Source organism: Myodes glareolus, chromosome 14 (assembly GCF_982192425.1).
Source record: "Myodes glareolus chromosome 14, mMyoGla1.1, whole genome shotgun sequence".
NCBI lineage: Eukaryota > Metazoa > Chordata > Mammalia > Rodentia > Cricetidae > Myodes > Myodes glareolus.
This window is the reverse complement of record NC_142039.1, coordinates 52208261-52230739: the sequence shown is the minus strand read 5'-3', so window position 1 is coordinate 52230739 and position 22479 is coordinate 52208261. Positions and strand designations below refer to the sequence as shown.

The window sequence follows — 22479 nt, the reverse complement described above, 5'->3', positions numbered from 1 at the left end:
AGGTGGGATGAGTGGAATGGGAAAAGGAAGGGGCAGGAGCAGGAGCAGGGGACACTGAATTCGGCATGCCTTTTTATATGGTTCCACAGACCCCAAAATACTTAATTCCAATCAACTAGGATCCACTGTGGGGAAGCCCTACAATGGAATTCAAAGAATAGGAAGTGTGCCCAATTGTATAATGGGCACATACAAATGAATAAAATTATCACTGAAGAAAATAGAAGAAAAGAAACATTATCTGAGTCAGGAAAGCTACAGTCAGAATTTCACATAAAATCTATCCTCAGCAGAGCTATCAGCAAGCTTGCTCTGTGACAAGGAGCAGTGTTTCCGGTTTTACAGACCATCCACTCTCTGGCAAGAACTTGACTTGATCACTGTATTAAACCACCACAGACAAAACATAAACAGAAAGGTGGGCTCAATTCCAAAATACTGTCTACAAAACCAGGAAGCAGGCTGGATTTGCTCCATGGGCTATCATTCATTAAAAGTTGATCTAGTTAATAAGGTTGCCCCTCACAAGGAAATGGGTTGACAAACTTGAAACAAGAATTGGGCAGATGAGAAAATGGAGTATGGGCTACCGGGGGCTAGGTAGTTCACTATGAGAGAAAGACATTCCAACCAAGTTAAGAAAAGTTAGAATGAACTGGGTGTTGGACTGGAATAGATCAATATGAACTCTAGAGTTGTGAAGGGAGTATGAAAATGACCCTGTATCAAAGCCTCTGTACACACACACACACACACACACACACACACACACGACACTCAGTACCATCAAGCATATCCTGTGCCTTGATCTAGAGTTCTAAATACCATTCCCCAATAGCACAGCATCCTCGGAGAATTGCTTTCTCCAAGGCATGGCTTCAGAACAAGGTCCAAGATGACATTCTAAAGGGCTGTAAATAGAGGCCAGAGTGAAGAGTCATACAAGTGTAGAAGAGCCAAAGAGAACAGATAATCAACAGAAATGACTGCAGCAGGCAAAAATCAACCAATGGAGCACTAAAGTTACTGCCCAAAAAGTTTAAGGAGAAACGTTGTGTGACACTTTAGGAAGACCAAGAGCCCAACGCGGGTGGCTCTGGGATCCACGATCTCTTATGAACCCCACATTTTCAAGGAGCAAGAATCTGCACTAAATGGACCCGCAGACAGATCAATGCTACCCACAGCTGTGGGAACGATCTTGTCCAACACCTAATCACCTCTACCTCTAGTCTCTTTCTGGATCGGACAATTTTAAAAGTATCCCCCCAAACATCCCTTCCCAGCTGTCTGGGCATCCCGTGGCCCAGTCAAGTTAATGGCCAAGATTAGCTATCACTATGGGCAAGAAAAGTCCATGTATCCATGGGTGGCAGTGGCAGGAGGCAAGTGATGAAGAGGAGAAGGAGGCTGATGGAGGGCAGCCCGCCCAAAGCTGTGATTGCAGCCTTAAAGGAGAGGGTGCGGGATTCCAAGAAAACCAAGCAGAAATGAACAGCAGCTGTGCACAGACCTGCTAGCTGCTTGCTGCCTCCTGGACTACCATACAGCAAAGGAAAAGGGACACTTCTGTGTGGTGCCCCTCTAGCAGCCTCTGTTGATCTAGTGTAGAGTCAAGAGAGCTGTCAATGGAGAAACGTCACAGGACTGACTGGGCAAAAAGGGAACAGAGAAAAAGTGGACCCATCTCCTTCATGCTGTGCCCAAGTATGTTTCTCAACTGAGAATAAAGAAACGTGATCTCTGCATTTCCTATCAAAATATTCTAATGAGTATAAACATTTAAAAACAAACTTTTCACGAACTGAGAGATGGCACAGGAGGTCAGCACTTGCTTTTATTTGCAGAGAATGCAGATTCTGCTCCCAACACCCACCAGGGAACTCACAACTGCTCATCACTTAGTTCCAGGGGACCCAATGCCCTCTTGGGCCCATGGGCATACCAGGCATGTATGTGATACACATACATGCATACACACATACATACATACAGACAGACAGACAAAACACTCATATATATATATATATATATATGAAATTAAAACACGATCTTGCATTTTAAATTTTAGTACCTAATTTTATTTTTAAATTTCTTATAAACTTTATTATTTTAAAAAAATTGCAAATAGCCAGGCGGTGGTGGCACATGCCTTTAATCCCAGCACCTGGGAGGCAGAGAAAAACAGATCTCTTGAGTTTGTGGTCAGCATGGTCTACTGAGTGAGTTCCAGGACAGCCAGGGTCGCATAGAGAAACCCTGTCTTAACAAACAAACAAACAAACAAAAAAACCATAAAAAAATAACAACAAAAACCAACTTGCAAATAAATACGGTCATTTTTTTCCTCTCCTCAACCAGCTTCCTGAAGCCTAGCATCACCCATGATCACGGCAGTCACCCAAACCTGGATCTTCACTGCTTCAGTCTGCAGACTTTACTCCAATTTCAGCACGTTCCCCTCAATGCCCCTCTCTTCTGTTCTGGGATCTGTATTGTGTGCTTCTTCCATGCCTTTCCCTCTGTTTGTGGCAGTCCTGTCTTTTTACCATGACCTCCATAGTTTTGAGAAATGTTTGCCATTTATCTTACTGTCCCCTTAGCTGGGGTCTACTACATTTTAGTAGGAATTGGCATCGTACACGGGTTTGCTAGGGATGCCATAACAGAACACACAGGCCTGTGCTTTCCTCCAGCTCCAAGACAGATGTCCGATGCAGAAGTGACTTTGTGGGAGGGCTTTCTTTCCCCAGGTTCTCCTTCACACGGTCCTTCCTGATGGTACATGGCTCTCCGTCTCTGTGTCCTTCTGCCACGCAGTTTAAAACTACATTTAAATATGATCTTCCAATCTCTGTGCGCACATGCACAAGATAAATTATAATGTAATAACATCCAGATATTTAAAATGATTAACATTAATGATGTTTGTTTTTTAAAGTTTCTAAAAATAAAGCAAATTTATATTTAGTAGGAAGAAACCAATTATTGGCTAGCACATTTTAAGTCTGCTTAGGATCATAGCAGTTCAAATATAGCATTATTATTTGGATCTAATGTCTAGTTCTTTGGGGGGAGTGATTTGAATTTTGACTCAAATCTCTATGTAACAAAACTCATTATTAACTACTGGCTCTAAATTTTTCTGTATTTGAAACTAATGTAACCTTGAACACACATACCAACAGATACAAAAATGAGGCAGATACCGGTGCTAAATGGAGCCAACGGTTCCACACAATTAACCAATTTTGTGTCTTCATTTTAAGAAATGAGTTTACACAAGTTTAACAACTCCTCTGGCAGTGTACCGGTGAAAGATATCGTCTCAAAGACCTGCAGGTGTCTATCACCAGCCATGAAGTAGAGAATATGGGGCGGGGCACACATTAGAATCCGCAGTTTGTATACTAGACAAGTATGAGAAGCTGTGCAATTCTAGAAAACCAGGGAAGGCTACAGTTTATTGTTCAGAGCTGTTCGTTCAAGGGAGGACAGGACAGACACTGGTGTCACAAGCAGGCGGAAAAGTGGGGACAAGAGAGCTCTGACGTGCTTTAGATAGAGCTGAAGGCTCCTCTTCAGCTCTGAGAGGAACTAACACTTGCCTCGCTCACCAGGGATGAGGGGCTAGTTCCTGTGTGGTAATTCCACTCTCTTGCTCTCTTTTGGTCCTTGCATCCTTGGCTGTATGGAGCTGGAGGGTGGTGATTAAGCAGAGGTGCTGCTGAGGGCCTTTCTTCTGTGCCCTCCTTCCAGTCTGTGCAGTGTGGGCAGAACCTGGATTCTGTAGGCACAGGTGTGACACCTTTTCTCTCCCTACCATCTACACTGGCCAAACCCATAAGCGACTTAAGAGCCCAAGTCTAGCAAAATGAGCGGCCTCACACGGGTGCAGGGGGGCAGGTAGCTTAAGAATGTACAGAGCAAAAAGAAGGCTGCAGGAAGCAGAGCGAATGCGGTGCGTCTTGAGAAAGGTTAAGTCATGGCATGGGGTGAGGGGAGCAACTTTAAAGAATGAAAAATGACATTTTCATCTCCTCCAATGTGGTAAACAAGACATCCTTTTTAGAACAATAAATGTACCCATAGTTGAATAAAAAAAATTCTTAAAGCCGGGTGTGGTGGCATACACATTTAATTCCAGCTCTGAGAGGCAGATCAGGTGGATCTCTGTGAGTCTGAGGCCTGTCTGGCTTATATAGCAAGTTCCAGACCACTACGGTTACATAGTGAGACCCTTCTCAGACAGACAAGCAAGAAAACCTTTTGAATACTGCAAGACCACCATCATTCAAGCTGGCAAGAAGGGGCATTTTCAGAAATATAAAGATGAAAAACTTTTTTAAATATCAAGGCAATTAATGCCCCAAAAGCTGTTGGTGCCTGTGATGTAGAGCTAGGACAGGGGACTGTGAGCCTGGGGGGGTGGGAGACCAGATCAAAGTCTCCTCAGGCAGGCAAGGTCCCAGGTCAAAGGGCAAATGGGGAATGACAGGAAGCACGGGCCTCCCAGTCTTGGTGATATGGCAGATCTCGCCCTCATTCCAGCCTTCAAAGTAGGATCCAACCTGCTTGACCTCCAGGAGGCAGAAATGTGAGACAGGTGAGAGCAAAGACACCTTTCATCTCCCTGCCCTCCCTAATAAAAGTCAAAATCTTCAGACAACAACCCGTGTGACCCACAAGCTACAGTGCCCCAGAGGCAGGAAAAATGAGCAAAGCAAAGGCACAAACGCAGCAGGTCTGAACAGGCAGAGAGGGTCCCAGCTATCTGACAGACGGGACAGAAGTACCCAGGCATGTTGGATGGGTAACTGCATAACAAACAGAGACAGCATCGGACAGCAGTCTAGACCTCGGGGTTTCTGGGCACTAACCACCTGCAGGTAAGCTTATACCTGCTTGTACAACGCAGGCAGACAGGCTACAGCAGTCTGTGGCTTGCGGGCTCTTGGAGAACTGGCCATTATGAAACACTGCTGGGGACAGCAAGCAGCCAGAGCAGAAAGAGCAGAGGCAAGGAAATGACAGGAACCATCCAAAGGAAGCGGGGAAGGAGGAGAACCAAAGACAGAAGCTGGGTTCAACAATACCAGGGCACCTTTTCAAGTAGCTGCTGAGGACAGAAGAGGGCGCTCTGGAGCTGTGGCTTCAGAAACCCTCACTGACCCCTCCCCTGGAGAAATGCAGGAGGAATGTCAAATGTTCAGAAAGGAACTAGCAGTTGAGTCTCATACAAAATCATCGCGATCTAAACATGAAGAGAATGACCAAAGAAGCAACGACAGCTCTACAGGAAGCCATGCTTATGAAACAAACTACCCTGTTATTTCGAAAGAAAGAAAGAAAGAAAGAAAGAAAGAAAGAAAGAAAGAAAGAAAGAAAGAAAGAAAGAAAGAAAAACAGCAACTTAACAATCCACTTTTTCTAACAGCAGAATACTGAAGAGGCTAATCCCAACACCCACGGGCATCATGTGTGAAAAACCAAACTAGAAAAATAGAAACCTAAAGACTGTCACAAAGGCCCAAGAAAGAGTTAAAACCACACAAAACAAACACAGAATAAGTAAGGATGGTGATGGTGGGTGAGCTTACAGCTGTGGCTGTAACCCCGGGGCAGTCAGAGCCAGTCTTTCCTCCCAATACAGTGCTTCTCCGCCTTCCTAACAGTGACCCTTCAATACAGCTCCTCATGTTGTGGTGGACCTCAACCATAAAATCATTTTGTTGATACTTCATAACTGTAATTTTGCTACTATTATGAATCATAATGGAGATATCGCCTTTCTGATGGCCTTAGACGACCCCTGTAAAAGAGTCATACCCCCAAAAGGGGTTGTGACCTGCAGGCTGAGAATTGCTGTGGTAATGGTTTCACATCCCACAGCACACGAGCTGGCGTTAAAGTAGAAGCGCAGGGTATTCTGACATCACCAGGCTGTAAGCACAAGGACTGAACATGATTGCCACAGCTTAGCCTCACGTACACCAGGTAGGCCACAATCAGCAGGGCAAGAAGGAAATCAGGACCGGAAGGAAATCCAAGGGCACCACAGAACCAAATCTAAGAATCCACTTTCCCAAGTATGCCCAGCTAGGGCAGCAGAAAGTTCAAGTGCAGGGTGCAGAACCCACAGCTGGCAAGGCAGGAAAGTCCCCAGAAGGAAACCAAAGGTCTAAGGGGATCTCGGATCCCCAGCACATGTCCAGCACTCCAGGAATACAAGCCCGGGGAGTGGACCCCAGACCACAACAGCAGAGGATAGCCAGCTTCAAAGCATTGGGAGAAGTCCTTGGAGTCCAGGCAACTCTGCTGTCGGCTGCAATAGGAACCCAGCAATCCTCCTAAGAGCATAAAAAACTGACTCCCTACGGTACATGTCCCCATTTCAGCAGAAGAAAGAAAGACATCAAGGTGTACACAACACTAGCAAAACTGTAAAACCTGATGCCAAAAAGATTTCTAAGTAATAAGGACTTCAAATACTTTTAAAACCATGCTCAAGAAATGGATGGAAAACATGCTACCAATGAGTTAGCAGATAAGGCTGGCCTGGGGCAGACAGGGGCCTGTGTCTGCCTCCCAAAGGCTGCTGCTAAACGTGCACATGGTCACACCCAGCTCACGCCCAGGCTCTTGCACCTGACTTTTTCTGTGAGTTCAGGGACCACAAACAGGTTCTCACACTTACTTACTGAGTCATCTTAGCCCTGAACAAAACATTTATCAAAACTACACCTTTTTAGCAAGCGAGGGGTGCTTCCTTTCTCCCACCAGTTAAAATACAGTAATACAAGCCAACAAACAAGTAAACAAAACAAAATAAGTACAAAACAATGATAACAAAAAGCAGAAAGAGATGGGTTGAAAAATGAGAATTCAGAGATTTTCATGACAGGAACAGTACACTATGGGAGAAACACGGGAGGGAACAGGAGGGGAAGGCTTTGAGATGTAACATCTGAAAACCTCCGCCAGCCCAGCTCATGGAACCTCAAACATCAGCGGACAGAGATCAGCTGAGCCACTCAAAGTCAGGGGAAGCACACCCTGGATAAAGCCAGAGAAAACAGATGATGTGGGCAGAAAACCAACGTAAGAACAGGGACAACCTCGTCCTAGAAACAACTGCCATATTCATATGTGAGCACCACAGTCAAATGATTAGAAGGCCAGACAAAACAACCAGCCTTTCAGCAAAGAATTCTAGCACCTAGCAAAACCATAACTTCAAAGAGAAAATCTCTGCTATAAAAAAATACTAGGTCCTACAGCCCAAACAGAAACCACAGAAGATGGCAACTCGGATATGCAGGAAAGAGTCGGAAACCATATTCGTGTGGACATATTAATAAGCAGTTTCTATCTTGGTTTCTATAAAAGATGATTAAAAGCAAATTCTAAAATGCACTGATGAAGTACAGAACGCACAGAGGTTCTAACTCACGATCATGAGGTGTGAAGAGCATGAGAACACACCACAGCAAAACCGTTCCCGCCAGGATGAATACCCATACTAAGCAGACTAAGATAAAGCTACAATACTATAATCCTTAAATCAACTACCCCCTTCCTCAATAAACTAAAGTACAGCTAGAGAACAAAAGAATTGGTGGGATAATTAAAAATTAATACAAAAGGCAAACAAAACCACTTTCTAATAAAGCAAAATATGAGAGATCTAGATATAATCAGATTAATAATGATTTTAAATGTAAATGATAGGATGGGAAATGTGGCTTGGTGAACAGAAAACTTACCAGGCATGCAAGAGACCTTTGTTTAATCAAAAGCAAAATGGGGTGGGGGTGGGGATGGGCAAAGAGTAAAACAATGTTTTAAATGTTAATGAGAGGTTGGAAAGACTTTTCAGCCAGAAAACACACATTGCAATTCCCAGCACCCACATTGGGCCCCTGTGTAACTCCGGCTCCTAAGGGATGTGATACCATTGGTCTCTGCCAGTATTACACGCACATGCACTTCACCTCCCCATACATACACATAACTCTAAAAACAAATGTAAATGGTACAACTTCTATTCAAAAGGGAAAAATAGGTTAAAACTTTTTTAAAGGGCAAAACACAAAAAATAATTCACCTATAATCTATTTTAAAGAAGTACTTTAAATACAAATATGAAACAAACTAAAAATACCACAATGGCCAAAGAAACACCAAGGCTAGAACAGGTTTCACAATAAAGTCAACTTCTAAGGGTTTATTAGAAAGGGGATTCACGGTGATTTTAAAGTCAGTCTAGGACAATATATCAATGATGGACTGTATCCCTTCAAACTGAGGACCAATAGAGCGTAGCTTGTGCAGCTTTGGTCAGGTCTTTTGTCGTAGCAACAAGATTATGCATGTCAGACTTATATCCGTTGACTAATATTGATTGGGTTTTTCATTTTTCTCTTGCCTGGTCTTTTAATAAACTGACATAGGTGAGCAAATTTCTCGAGATTATGTATTTGTCTATCATTGTGGGGGGGGGGAGGTGCATATTGAGCCATGCTTTAAGTCTAATCGAATTTGTGTATTTTTTTTCCCTTGAAGAAAGATATATATTGTATATGTATCTGTGCCAACTAGCTTTTTAGTCACGCTTACTGGTCATATTTTTCCTTCCTTTGTATTTAAAAAACAAACAAACAAACAAACAAAGCATCTGTCTTTCAGGAAGGATGAAACACCTCTACAGTCCTGGTAACCTGGAAGGCTCAGGCAAGAGGGTCTGTTGAGTCCTGAAATTCAATTGCTGGAGCAGCATAGTCAGATCACGTCTCAAAGTGAAAGACAGGGGCGGGAAAGAAAGCCTGATTACCCGTGTTTTGTCTGGAACTGCAAGCAACATACAGCCATAGTTTAAACAAACAAAATCCTTAAATATAAGAAGCAACCCTCACTCTGTAACAACAAATTCAAGAGACTGGTGAAGGCAAAACAATTTGATGCTGAGGAAAGGACGTTGGTCTAGAGTTTAAAAATGGTGGTGTATCGATTTGGTGCTAAATAGTATTTTTCCCCCAAGATTTTTTTTTTCATGTGTATGCCTTCAGGCCCCTGAAGAGGGCATCAGATACCCTGAAACTGGAGGGTACTGATAGATGTGAGCTGCCATGTGGGTACAGAGACTAGAACCCAGGTCTTCTCCAAGAGCAACCTCACTAGGCCCAGACTGCAGGTTTTAAAGTTCCCAATTATGAGAAATTCCCACCTTTTCTTCCCATTGGCTGGTCCTCAAAGAGTTGCAGACTTTGCTCTCTTCTAGCATGGCCCCCTCCCCAAGTCCCCAATCCTATTTGTTGCAAAGCTTTATCTTAGGAATTGCTGGGACTTGAGACTGTTGCACAGTCTGCAGGCACCTTTCCAGCATCAAAACAGATGCAAACTCTATTTTCCAAATAAAATGCTTTACAAGATCACAAGAAACCTCCACTAGTAACTTTTAGGAAAAGACTGTAGCAATGCAAGGATGGTTTCCCATCAGAAAACACACAACACACTTACTAGGCTAGAAAACTAAAACAGCTGGGGCTAGGAGGATCATCTCCAATAATGTAGAAAATATCCAATATAATTCAATAACCATGATTAAACAATTCCAGATTAAAAGAGAATCTAGATTCCTATAGCTTCCCCTACTATGGCAGACCCAGCCCCTTACACAGAGAACTCCAAGTCACCACCTGTCTTAATCTGTAACCCTTGTGGCTCACTACTGCTCAGTACAACCCTCTGGACACAGGTTCCTCAAACTTGACACCCAAAACCCAGTTCCTCACAACCCACTAGCATTTGCTACATCCTTCCCAGGTGCCTTATCGGTGCTGCTGTGCCGGCTTCCTGGTCTAGCTCCTTGGCTCTGCTTGGGCTCCTCACAGTTGGTTCCACAGAGCATCCGAAGGGAGCTCATAAAATGTAGTGTCAGTGCGTCATTCTCCCACGGCTTCCCATGCTGTACCACTAGAACTCAAGGTCCTCAGTACAGTTATCTATAGGGTCCTAAGTGTGCTCCTTTTGAGACTTTTTAGTGTCTGTAGCCCCATCTGTAGTTCTCTGCCCATCTCAAGACACACTGGCCCATGCTGGCCTTGAACTCACAGATCACCATGTCTGCCTCCCACACATTGGGAATAAAGGTATTAAAGGTATGAACTACCATACCCTGATAGAAAGGATTTCTTAAACAAAATTAAGGAAAGAAACTGGTGGCCCACATCTTTAATCCTTGGACCCAAAAGGCAGAGGCAGGCCGATAGCCAGGGCTGTTTTTAAGATGTAACCTACTCCACAGGCCAGTTATGTAGGGAATGTGGAATAACTGCCACATAATTGTAGAATGGATGATGTGCAGTGGCTAGTGCTCATTACTAAATAGACAAGAGAGTTCTCATCCATCCTTTCCTCAACAGGTATACACAACACAGAGCCTTCACCACAAACCACAACTAAGGAGATGAGATTCGACTATGCATGTCGGGTGAGTGTCAGCTGGCTTACACAGTGACTGAAGACAGACAAATCACATTTCAGAGAGGCTGCTATCTCCCACATCTACCTTCAGACACCTACCTTTTTTTCCAGATCCATATGATTTATTTATTTTTATTACTAATTTTACATACCAATCCCAGTTCCCACTTCCTCCTCATCTCCTGTTTCCCATGGGGAGTCAACAAAGTCTGGCACATCACTTTGAGGCAGAACCAAGGAAGGATCTCCCCCCCTTCCCCATATCTAGGCTGAGGAAGCTATCCCTCCAGAAAGAATGGGCTCCAAGTCAGTTCAAGCACTAGGGATAAATCCTGGTTCCACTGCCAGTGGCCCCATAGACTTTCCACGCCACACAACTGTCACCTGCTTTCAGGGGGCCTAGTTTGGCCCCATGCAGGTTCCCCAGCTATCAGTTTGGGGTCAGTGAGTTCCCACTAGCTCATGTGGGTGTCCCCACCATGGTCTTGACCCCATTGCCGGTAATACTGCTCCTCCCTCTGTCAACCAGACTTCTGAAGCTATGTCCACTACTTAGCTGTGGATCTCTGCATCGGCTTCCAGCGGCTGCTGGATGAAGGTTCCGAGGCAGAGCTCTGACTGCTGGAGGATAAGGAGTCTGGAGGAATCCGAGCTGCTCCAAGGAATCGGACTCCAAGGAGGAAGCCAAAGGTGACCGGGGGGTGGGGGGTGGGGGGTGGGGGAGGGATCTTTTGCTCAGCTTCTGGTTTCTGGGGTCTATTTTTCAGGTGCTTTTGTAGTTCATCCATTAAACTCTGAGACCAATGGAAGTGAAGAAGTTGATGGCAAACCAGGTATTCCATGGGTTGTCTCGAGGTCCTTCAAAGTCCTTCGGAGAATGACTGTGGAGCTTCATCCTTTAACCTCACACTCAGTTCAGGAAGACCCATGTATTCACCCAATTTCTGGAAAAATACTGTGACAAAAATTCTACTAGATGATGTAGTGGTTTCTTCACTAAGCTTGACACATTCACAAACACTCCATGGAAGTGAATCCGTGTAGAAAAGGTGAGCAAATACCTCAGCAACATTCCTCAGTGGTGTGTTTCTAAGCAATGGATGCTATTATAGCGTTCTATGAACAGACTCTCAAATGTATTCTTTCTTCAGCGTGCAAATCGGCCCAGCTAACAAGGGAAAATTTTTTCAGAGACCCTTTGTTGGGCACAGCAATCAAGTACCATGTTGTAGAGCTCTTCTGTTTAGCTCTCAGCGAACTCCATCTTCAGCAACTTGTGTGCACATTCTTCAAAATCTAAACTTGCCTGAATAGTGAGACACCTTGATGGTGAAATAAGACCAGGTTGATTTCTGTTTTATCATGAACACTAACTTTGTGTCCTCCGCCCTCTCCTTCATCCTTATCCTCACTACTTCCAGCTTTGTGGTCTGTGATTGAATCACTGTCTCCTTCATCAAGAGTTTCCTTTTTAATAGCCTTGTACTTTTCTTCATTCTCCATAAAATTAGGATCCATCTTTAAAACATTAAGAACATCTTCTGGATCATGGTAATCCTCCAAGGGGAGCACACGGGTAGCCTGATCGTCCTCTTCCACTAAATCAAGTCCTTCCCGAACAGGGTGGTCCTTGAATCTGTCCTTCCGTATAGCAAACACCACTATAATAGTGTTCTGAGCTCTTTGGTTGGTCTCAGACCCATGTAGAACGTTTCACAGGTATTCAAAGACAGCATTGATTCCTTCTGGTGACAGCTGGGTTAATCAGAGGCCACATACCTCGATGATGCCGATAGCTACCTCAATGTTGTCATCTGTTGGTCTCTCAGCAAAGTGAGCATCTCCAGGCACAGAATCTCATGTGCCACATTTTGGTTAGTAAGAAGTACCACAAATTTTGAAGCAGTGAGGTAAAGTTGCTTATCATTCCTTTGATAGCCTTTTCGGAAATTAAGAAACAGTCTCTAGAGGATAAATGCTCCAGTCTGTGCGAAAGTTGAGTTGATTACTGCCACCAAAGTTGCGTGAATGTGAGTGAAGACTGGAGAAGCACTCTGCACCTGCAGGACAGACCTGGACAGCAGGACTCTCCCTCTGACTAGGCTTTCTTGAAGGAGATCTTGGATAATAATAATACTTATATTGGAGACGCTGACCTTTTTAATGAGACCATAGATTGATTTCTTCAGGGGCTTCCAGCTCATTGTCTGGTAGGATAGGCTGTTTTTATCTGCAATCTGTTACTGCATAATCCTGAGTTTTATGGGAGGAATACACATCCCATCCCCCCGCCCCCAACTTCGAGTGAGCAGTGGATCCTGCTTGTCCTTCTTTGTCTTCTTAGCAGGTACGTAGAACTCTGGGCTATGGCCCATTCTGGGCTCCTTTTTCCAGGACTTGGTAATTTCTGGGACCTTTTCCAATTCGCATCTCTTTTTCTGCGTTTTTCTCGGTCCCTACTTTGTGATTCCATGCTGACATCGTAAAAATACCCTCTTCTGTCAGCCTGGCTGTAACCAGAGTACTCTGTCTTCTGGGGAGGAGTTCCGGCGATGTGAACTGTGGCTCTCCCTGCCACGATCAGAGGAGTGTGTCATGTGTGCCACTTTTCATTTTCTGGTGTCAGGTGACCCAATATAGATTCCTCAAGTTGGTTCAAGAAGCAGGTGCTCAATGGTCTGAGTTCCTCAACAGCTTTCTTTTTCTGTCTCCACGCACCACCGTCACCAAGTCCTCAGACCAAGGGGATGATCCTGTCCCTACAAATCCTCAGACTGATCGCTGTCTCTATGAAACCTCAGACTGAATGCCCTCCGTAGTGCCCCATCTTCCCTCCATAATGGGAAATGGGCTTTGGAATAAGCAAGAGCAACTAATTAAATGTGTCGTGAGTGAGGCTGATGACTGTGCAAACCCAAAGTAGTTTTCCTACAACAGTGACGAGAGACGTCATCCCATGACTACCCAAGCTCCCTGATGGCCACACACTAAAGATATGACCCACAGAACCATTTTACAATGAACAATACCCCTAGTCTTTTTTTTGAAAAAAAAAAAAAAAGACTAATTTTTATGGGCTGTAAAGATAGTTCAGTGGTTAAAAGCATTTACTGTTCTTGCAGAGAACCTGGGTTCATTTTAAGAGCCTTAAAACACCTGTGTCCCTGGTCTGGCTTCCTGTTCTGGCAGCTATACTCATACACCAAAAAGCACAACAGCGAAAAAACTTTTAAATAAATTAAAATATCTCTGTATATGTGTGTATATACTCTCATGTGTTCATGTGCCCGTGAAGGCCAGAAGAGGGCACTGGGCCCCTGGAAGCTGGAGCTGAAGACAGTTGTAAGACACCCCACATGGGTGCTGGGAACTGAACCTGATTCTCCAAAGGACAGCAAGTGCTCTAACCGGCCGAGCCACTCGCTGCTCCAGCCTCACAAATGAATCTGGAATGTTGGTACTGCACAAGCCTTCTGTAAGTTTCCAAACACTTGTTGCTCCAGTTCTTCAAAAAAACATCTCATAAAGGGCTGAACTAAAGTCTAACAAAACAAAAGCAAACAACACTCCAACACGCACGCGCGCGCACACACACACACACACACACACACACACACACACACACACACACACACACCACCTCATGGTCCGGAAACATGGTTTCGTGGTTGAAGCATCACACAACAGCAAGCACGAGGACCAGAGCTGAGATATCCAGAACCCACAAAGGTCATAAAGGTGGATGTTGTGATTCACCAGGAATCCCAACCCTCAGAAGCCAGACACAGGGAATCTGCAGAGTGAGTTGGCGAGTTAGTCTAAGGGCGTTACCAAGCTCGGGCTCAACAAGAGACCAGGCCTCAGTGAGTAATGTGGAGCATGGAGGAAGACTCTGCCTCAGACTCTGTCCTCAAGGGCAAGACTCACCCACCCAAGCAGAGTGCAAAGCCCACATTTACATATAAAAAGATTAAATGTCATCCCACATCAAACCATGGCTTACTTACATTCATTATCTTTGTAGACACTTAAATTTTATTTAAAAGAAACATGGTGATTCCTCTCAAACAAAATCTTCAATCAACTTGCCTGAACAAATCCAATCCCTGATTTTTTTTTTTTGTATTCAATGATGCTTTAGGCATCTTTCTAGACATCTTAAATTTAAGTCAGTCAAAAACGGTTCTCCGAGATGATTCATTGAGTTCATTTTCCTTGCAGATTGCCTTCATCTTATATAAAGTTTATTAATTTTCTACCCCATCATTAGTCACTCCTTTTTGTCCACACAAAAGATTTCCATGACTGGCTGTCTGTGAAATAACTGGGAATTAGTCAAGCCTTATTTAGCTTCCACAGCAGTGTCAAAAGATGTCTTACTTTAGTCAGGCCTGCTGTACATTTTACTTAGAAACGCCCAGAGATGGTCACAATGAGAGAAAAGGAAGATGGAGATAGTGACCCGGATTCTCAGGCCCAACAGGTAAAGAACTGTTTTACCATGCCCGACAACCTGAGTTCAATTCCCAGGACCCACCTGGTAGGAGAGAACCAACTCTCGCAGATGCATTCTGATCTCTGTAAGTACAACATGGCATGAGTGTGCGCGTACAGTCTCTCTCTCTCTCTCTCTCTGATGGTTCAAAAGTGAAGATTACTTGCTATTCTTCTAGAGAACCTTCATACCTGGTAGCTCACAACCACTTATAACTCTAGCTCCAGGGAATCCAATGCCCTCTTCTGGCCTCCACAAGGCACCTCTGTAGACAGACAGACAGACAGACGTGCACGCACAAAAAGTAGAATAAATCTTTTTTCTCAATGACTTTACCTTTTATAAAGGAACTACCATCTGTCAACTGCCACTATGAACAGTTTGGGAAATCCGTGAGTCTCTAATGTTTATTCCAAGAAAACAACCTGTTTTATGTCACTGAAGTATGAGTACGCATCTTAGAGGACAATGGCATCTCAGACACAACAAAAATAACCTCAACCACAGAGGGAACACACCCCTCCTGGACTCTACACAGCTACCTTAGCCCTCAGCAGACACCGATGTAAATATGAAGCCATGGTTTTAAGTTAGAAGATCTTTAAGTTATTGGTTGTCACATTAAAAGATTTCTTTATGATTGCTAACAGGTGGTGGCACGTGCCTTTAATCTCACACTTTGAGGCAGGTAGAACTCTGTGAGTTTGAGGTCAGCCTGGTCTACAGAATGAGTCCGTGCCTACACAGAGAAATGCTGTCCCATAAGCCCCCTCTCCCGCAAAAACCTTGCATTATGGCAGAGGCAGGCAAGTTTCTGAGTTCCAGGCCAGCAAGAGCCACATAATGAGACCCAAGAAATTCATTAGAAGCTGTGACCCTGTAGTGTGAAAAGCTAAGAGAGCAAATGATTGAAAGCAGTAGTACAGGGTCAGCCTGAACAACAGAATAAGACATGGTCTCTTTAAAGAAGATATTTCATTATTCATTTCAAAACCTCAGTTGGGTAAACCATTCAAGCATCACCTTTAATAAACGTAGGATGCTTAAAGAGTAAACAGTTTCTTGTCATTAATATCCAAACCAGATAGCTAGGGAGAAAACTCAATCTTCCCATGTATTTGCTACTCTTTGCAAACACCATGGATGTCCACAAACAATAAAGACCTGAACGAGACTGGGGATGTAAGTTGGGGAAGTAGCATACCCTGGGGATGAATTCCCAATACCACACAGGCCTGATATGATGGCACGAACCTTTCCACAGTAGTTGGGAGACAGAAGTGTGAGAAACAAAAGATCCAGGTCATCACAGAAAACTTTCAAACCAGACAAATCCCTGGCTGAAGGAGGCAAAGCAGGTACAAAGTCCTACCCCTAACCAAGAAGCTATCTGCAGCTGATCGACGGGAAGGGAGTGGGGATATGTCTGTCACTGGTGTCAGGGTCTGGAGACGCCAATCACCAGCTACCTTCTCTCAAAGGATGATGTCAGTGTGCTAGGGTACTTTACAGAACTTTGGAAACAACTCTTGCTTCCACGGCTGATCCCTCAAGGACAGCAGTTCTTAATACACACTGGTCCACTGGTCCTCTAAAGCCCATGAAGCATCCACACCTCTTTTCTTTTGAAACAGATCTCCCCTACGTAGCCCAGGATAGCCAGATCATGCCTCCAGCTCCAAGATGCTACGATTACAAGTGGGAACACATGGATAATGTCTGTCTCCTGGGTCTGCCACCTTTCTAGGGGATGTTTAAAGGGCCCTATCCCAACGAAAGAGCTTCTAGATCTAGACCACTAGTTCTCAGCCTTCCTAATGCTGAGACCCTTTAATACAGTTTTTCAAGTTGCTGTAACCCCCAACCATAAATTTTTTCCACTGATGCCTCATTACTGCAATTTTGTAATTATGAAACATAATGTAAATATCTGACATGCAGGATGTCTGGCATGTGGAAGCCCCCATGGGTCATGACCCACAGATTGAGAATCACTGACTTAGATGAAGCAGTATCACTGGGCTGTCTCTGGAACAAAGTACAATGCAGAAGAAGCATTGAGACTGAGCTGGAATGGAAGCTCCAGCTACAAGGCAGGGGAGACTTCAGCTCATCAGACATCACCAAGGCACCAGACTAGACTTGGAAGCCCTGAAAAGCAGAGCTGGTAACTGGCAGTGCAGGGAAGGAAGCTGGCATGCACAAGCAAATGACATAACCTCCCCACGTCTGGGTGGAAAACGGCAGTCTCAAAGCCCAGAAAGGATGAGCATCTCCATCCTGCCTTCACTTGCAACCCATTACCCAGAGCAACAGCTGAGGAACATGGTGGGGCAGGCCAATCTTTTCTACAGTTTCATTAGAGGATTACCTGGCCCTCCTTCAGGACATTATCCTTGTTTGTCCTAATGTTTCCTTAAAAGCGGGTACTTCTCTCAAAGGGAGAGCCCTGCCCCACTACTGAAGCAGCTCCCCAGCTCACCCACATCCCTTTACGGCTTGCTGTAGAACTAGCCACAGGAACCCCAAGATGAAGCTCCCAAGGTTTCAGTTTCCTCTTTAGTAGAACTGAGACTGAAAAATTTGAATTTTAGAACAACCCCTTCCTATCTCTACTGTGGCACGGTGTTCTTTCCTCCCTAGGGCCATCTTTCTCACAATGGGAAGAGTACCTATTAGGTGTCCCTACGGCTACCTGGAAACTTCGAAGGTTTCTGGTCTTAATACTTGATTTCCTCCTACCAACATGAGCACACACATCTTGACAAGGTCTCATTTCCGGGGCCAGAAAAATGGTCCAGCAGGTAAGGGTGCTTGCTACACAAGCCAGGTGGGCCTGGGCTTGAGGTCTGGAACCCATGTCAAACTGGAAGTCATGTAGAAGAAACTCCCACCAACTCTACTGCTGAAGGAGAGAACAGACTACACCGCGCTGTCCTCTGACCTCTGTACCAACACCATGCACATGCAACCAAGCACACACAACATGCACATAGGCAATTTAAAAGGGAAAAAATTACATTCCATGGTATTTTAAAATTTATTCTGCATAACCACTACAAACTGAAGCTATTTAGGAAGGAACGTCTCCTGAGGAATTGATAGATGTGTCCACCTATTTAATCAAGACACACTCAGTAGATATATATGAGTAGAATCGAGTGACATGAAGGAGAGCTTATTCTGTTTGATAGGTGAGTGGACAGACTGTAGACTGTCTACGACCTCAGTTACCCACAGCCAACTATATACTGAAATCACACAGAAAATTCAAAAAACAAACAATTCATAAGTTTTTTTTAAACTGGCATCACAAATGGGTATGGTGGGTGGTGTATGCCCACAATGCCAGCACTTGGGAGGTGCAGACAGGCTTTGGCAGTTCAACTGCACAGCAAGTTTGAGGTCAGTATGGGCTACCGGGGACCCTGTCTCAAGACAACAAATAAAAAGTAAACCACAGTAAACTGTTAGCAGCATGATGAAACCCGCAGAAGCCTGTGCCTGTGCATCAGGCCCTGGGGAGCATATCCAGACTGTAGACACTACCTTCCATAGCTGCCTGATAGCCATCTGGGCTATAAAAGTACCGGCTATCTTGGCGCTCACAGTTCATCTCCTATTTCACATAATAGCCCCAGAGGTATAGAATTAGAACATGCCAAACAGGAGATATAAAGTACTTCAAGTGAGACAGGGCAACTACGAATAGAAACTCAGAGAAGGTGTATAAGCAAGCGAGTACAGTCAGAAAACTTGTTAGAGAATAATCTCACACAATGCCTAATTTATAAACTATGATACCACGGGTGTGTCTGTGTGTGTGTGTGTGTGTGTGTGTATTAGTAAGATTTCCATTCCTGCAACAAAATGCCTGAGATAATCGCACACAGAAGAGGCTTCCAGCTGCTTCAGAGATTTCAGCTCACAGCTCATTTCCTTCAGGCTGTGTCAGGGAGCATTTGCTGGAAGTCAACTGCTTGCCTCATGGTCAGGGAAGTGAGAGAACACAGGTTCTCACTATTCCTGTGAAGGACATGCCCCCAATGACCTGAAGACTTCCTGTTAGGCCTCACTTCTTAGAGGCTTTAATGCCTCCCAACAGCACCAAGGTCATTTAACACACAGGCTCTTGGGAGTCACTGCAGAGCCAAAGAGCATGGAAGAGAGAGGGATCAAAATTATCCACCATTTTAGGTATCAAACTACAGATGATACTGGTATATATTCCCTGCTATTGGGCTGGAGAGATGACTCAGCAGTTAAGAGCCTTCTCTTCCAAAGGTCCTGAGTTCAATTCCCAACAACCATATGGTGGCTCACAACCATCTGTAATGAGATCTGATGCCATAGTCTGGGTTTCAGACTATGAAACCTAGTATGGACAAATTCAACAGAACCGTCATATACAGACTGCCTATGCATGCTTCAGCATTGCCAGGGCATAAATTTCAATTCAAACTTCATTCTATTATAATCTGAGGAAGAGCACAATACACCATATGCTAATGAGCACCTCCTGGGCATTCGCACAAGCTCAGCACAGGCTCATGTCTGGTGTGCACACACACACACCTCTTCTTTAAGCTCAAAAGATCATCTGTATACCTGCATATCAGAGATGAGTGTATACCAGACGTTTGGAAGACTACGGCGGTTTGAAGTAGAGTTGCTTACACTCTACTCTAGGTGCCTGAAGTATAAGATAAGAAAAGCAATCTCCTAGAGCGTACAGATAAAAACTTATTACCTAAATTAAATAGGCAGTCAGGCTCCTGTGCCCTGGTCCAGAGCTCTGCAAGGCAACAAGCACATGGCCAAAGTCAAGAGTCAGAGCAGAAAACCTGGTGAGGAAAGACAAGTTCAAGACTGGACATGGGATCAAGACTGGGAAGAGCAAGCTTGTCAATACCCAAGGCAGACAAGTAAGGTGAATGTTTGGGGCTGCCATCTGGGACCTGTGGCGAGAAAGCATGTCATGGCAAAGAGACTTATTGAAGTTCAACTAGCTGCTCATTTCATGGTGGCTAGAAAGCAGAGAGAAGAGGGTGGCCAGACTCCAGTAGTTCCTTCAAAGACAGCCCCAGCGACAGAGTTTCCTCCAACCATGCCTGCCCCTCTCCAATCCCGCACCCTAAAAGGGTCTGACACTTTCAAATAACCCATAGGTTCATGGTCTATCAAGCCTTTAACAGCAGGTCTCTCTGAAGGACACTGCTCACTCAAGCTACAGCACTCTGGACGACGGCGCAACACCGCCACTCTTTAAACAGGAAGGCTTAGTTGAGACAAACCCTGCACCTTCCGAGTGGCCGGCAGGAAGATGACCCAATTGAAAACAGGACCTTTAAAGTTTACTGAAAAACAAGCACTGAACAAAGATGACGGTTTAACCATCACAAATCTGATTTACCCATCACCTAATCAACCTATACTTCACCTAATGATTTTCCTAGAAGATAACATACAAGTTCCTGCTTCTTAAAAACAAGCTTGGACGGGGACACACACACACACACACACACACACCAGGAGCCCACATGGCTCATAACCCTGAACATTTTAATGCGTCTCGCAACAATACTCACTCCCTAGGTCTGTGGAGTACCCAACAATCATCTCTTCCGAGTTCTAGCGTAACATCAGATGTAAACAGGTCACACCTTCTGAAACCACTCAACCCTCCACTCCATCTCAGTTTCCTAGGAGAATGTTTGCTCATTTTGCCATGGTTAGAATGAACAGCATAGGTAAAAACTGTAGAACACATACCATAAAAATGACCTTGACTTTACCACTTATGTGCCATATTTTAAAAAGTGCTTCTAGTTAGTTCTTTCTAACACACGCCTTTGCACAAACACACCTCAAGCCTTATGTTCTCTCCAGGGCTCACGATCTCCAAACTATCATCCCAAGATCAAAAACTTTACCATGTTCAACTCATTTCATGAGCTAATCTTCATGTCACTTACCTGCCTTAGCAGATCTGCGTTCCTTCCTGGCTGCACTTGTGTGTCATGCTATGGACACCAGCGAAGTCCAAGTACACCATGTCTAACATCAACATAAGCAGTACCATGGCGCCCCAGAGCTGACCGATGCACATATGTCGCTACTTTCATTAAAAAAAAAAAAAAAAAGAATGGGAAGGGCTGTTCCCTAGTTCTCTCGGGTGCTAAATAGCTGAACTGGAGATTAGTTACATGGTAAATCAGGAAATGCCCATGTGCATCTACTTGATGTCCTGAAATTCTAACCGCAAATGGTTGACAAAAAGAAAGGTAAACTTTAACTGAAGAATATCTGTAACCTGCAGTCAACAGTGCTGGGTTCTATCAAATAGTGGGACAGAACAATCTTCCAGAAAACCGCAAGCAGCAGGAACTATTATGGACAGAAAGGACACACCAGCTAAGACATTCTGCAGACACTGGAGCTCACCAGCTATTTGACACCAGTGGTAGAAGAAAAAGCCTCCCCTCCCACACGTGCCACTTTCACAATTAAAAACATAAAATCCATTTTAAAGGTCTTTTTTTCCCAATTGTATGTGCCTGAGTGTATGTATGTGCACTACATGTGTGCAGGTACCTATGAAAGCCACAAGAGGGCATGAGATTACCTGGAAATACAATTTCAGGCTGTGAGCCACCTGCTGTTGTGGGTGCCGGCAACCAAACCCTGACCCTCTGCAAAAGCAGTAACTACCCTTTACTGTTGAGCCATCTTTCCCATCCCATATTTCATTTTAATAACAACAATGCAATCTATCTTTCTAGGAGAAAATTTTCCTCCCCTCAAATAATTGATACAAACTTCAGGTTCTTTCTAGTTTACCTCCAAAATGCCTGGCAAGATTTGTCCCAAACCAGACACCTCATGTCCCATTGTCACATATAAGCTACGATTTCAAACGCCAATCACTAGTAGTATCAGCAACCGCTGATCGTCTGTCACATTCATGTCCCCAGACATCACACCATGGTATCCCCAACAACCTATGTATCCAACCATTCCAGAAGAAACTGCCCAACACGCTAGGACAAAACAATGTACAAAGAGGTGAAAAGGGGTAACTACAGTGAGAAGCAAAATGGCCCCACACTTTCAAGGGAGGGGTGTTAATGACGTGTGGCTTCTTTGTTCTTTATTTCAAGGTCCTGTGGAATAAGGACCTTACCTAGACTAGGCAGGCTGAACAAAGACAGACACTGGGGCTGGCATGCTAAGAACAAGTCAGTCTTAGCTAAAGGAAAGTTTGAGAAGATATGCTCACAAGACAAACTAGGCAGAGCAACAACTATCCTCAATTCCATCAACAGTCATATGAAATCCAGTTCACCCCTTATTTGCATTTCAGTATCATCAGACAAATACAGTTTTGGCTCAAACCCTCCAAACCCTTCACCTCGTCATGGTAACTACAAGTTCCAAATACGGAGGGGGGGCTTCTTCAGATGCAGGAGCCACAGCAAACTAGAGTTCTGAGGACCCCC

General features: G+C 44.4%; 1 protein-coding gene and 1 pseudogene across 3 annotated transcripts in view; both read right to left on the bottom strand.

Annotated features, from left to right (window-relative positions):
* Cdyl (chromodomain Y like) overlaps positions 1–22479 on the bottom strand; it is a 221924-nt gene that overhangs the window by 107187 nt on the left and 92258 nt on the right. The window lies entirely within an intron of this gene.
* Positions 11034–13039, bottom strand: LOC148119873 (pre-mRNA-splicing factor CWC22 homolog pseudogene; annotated as a pseudogene).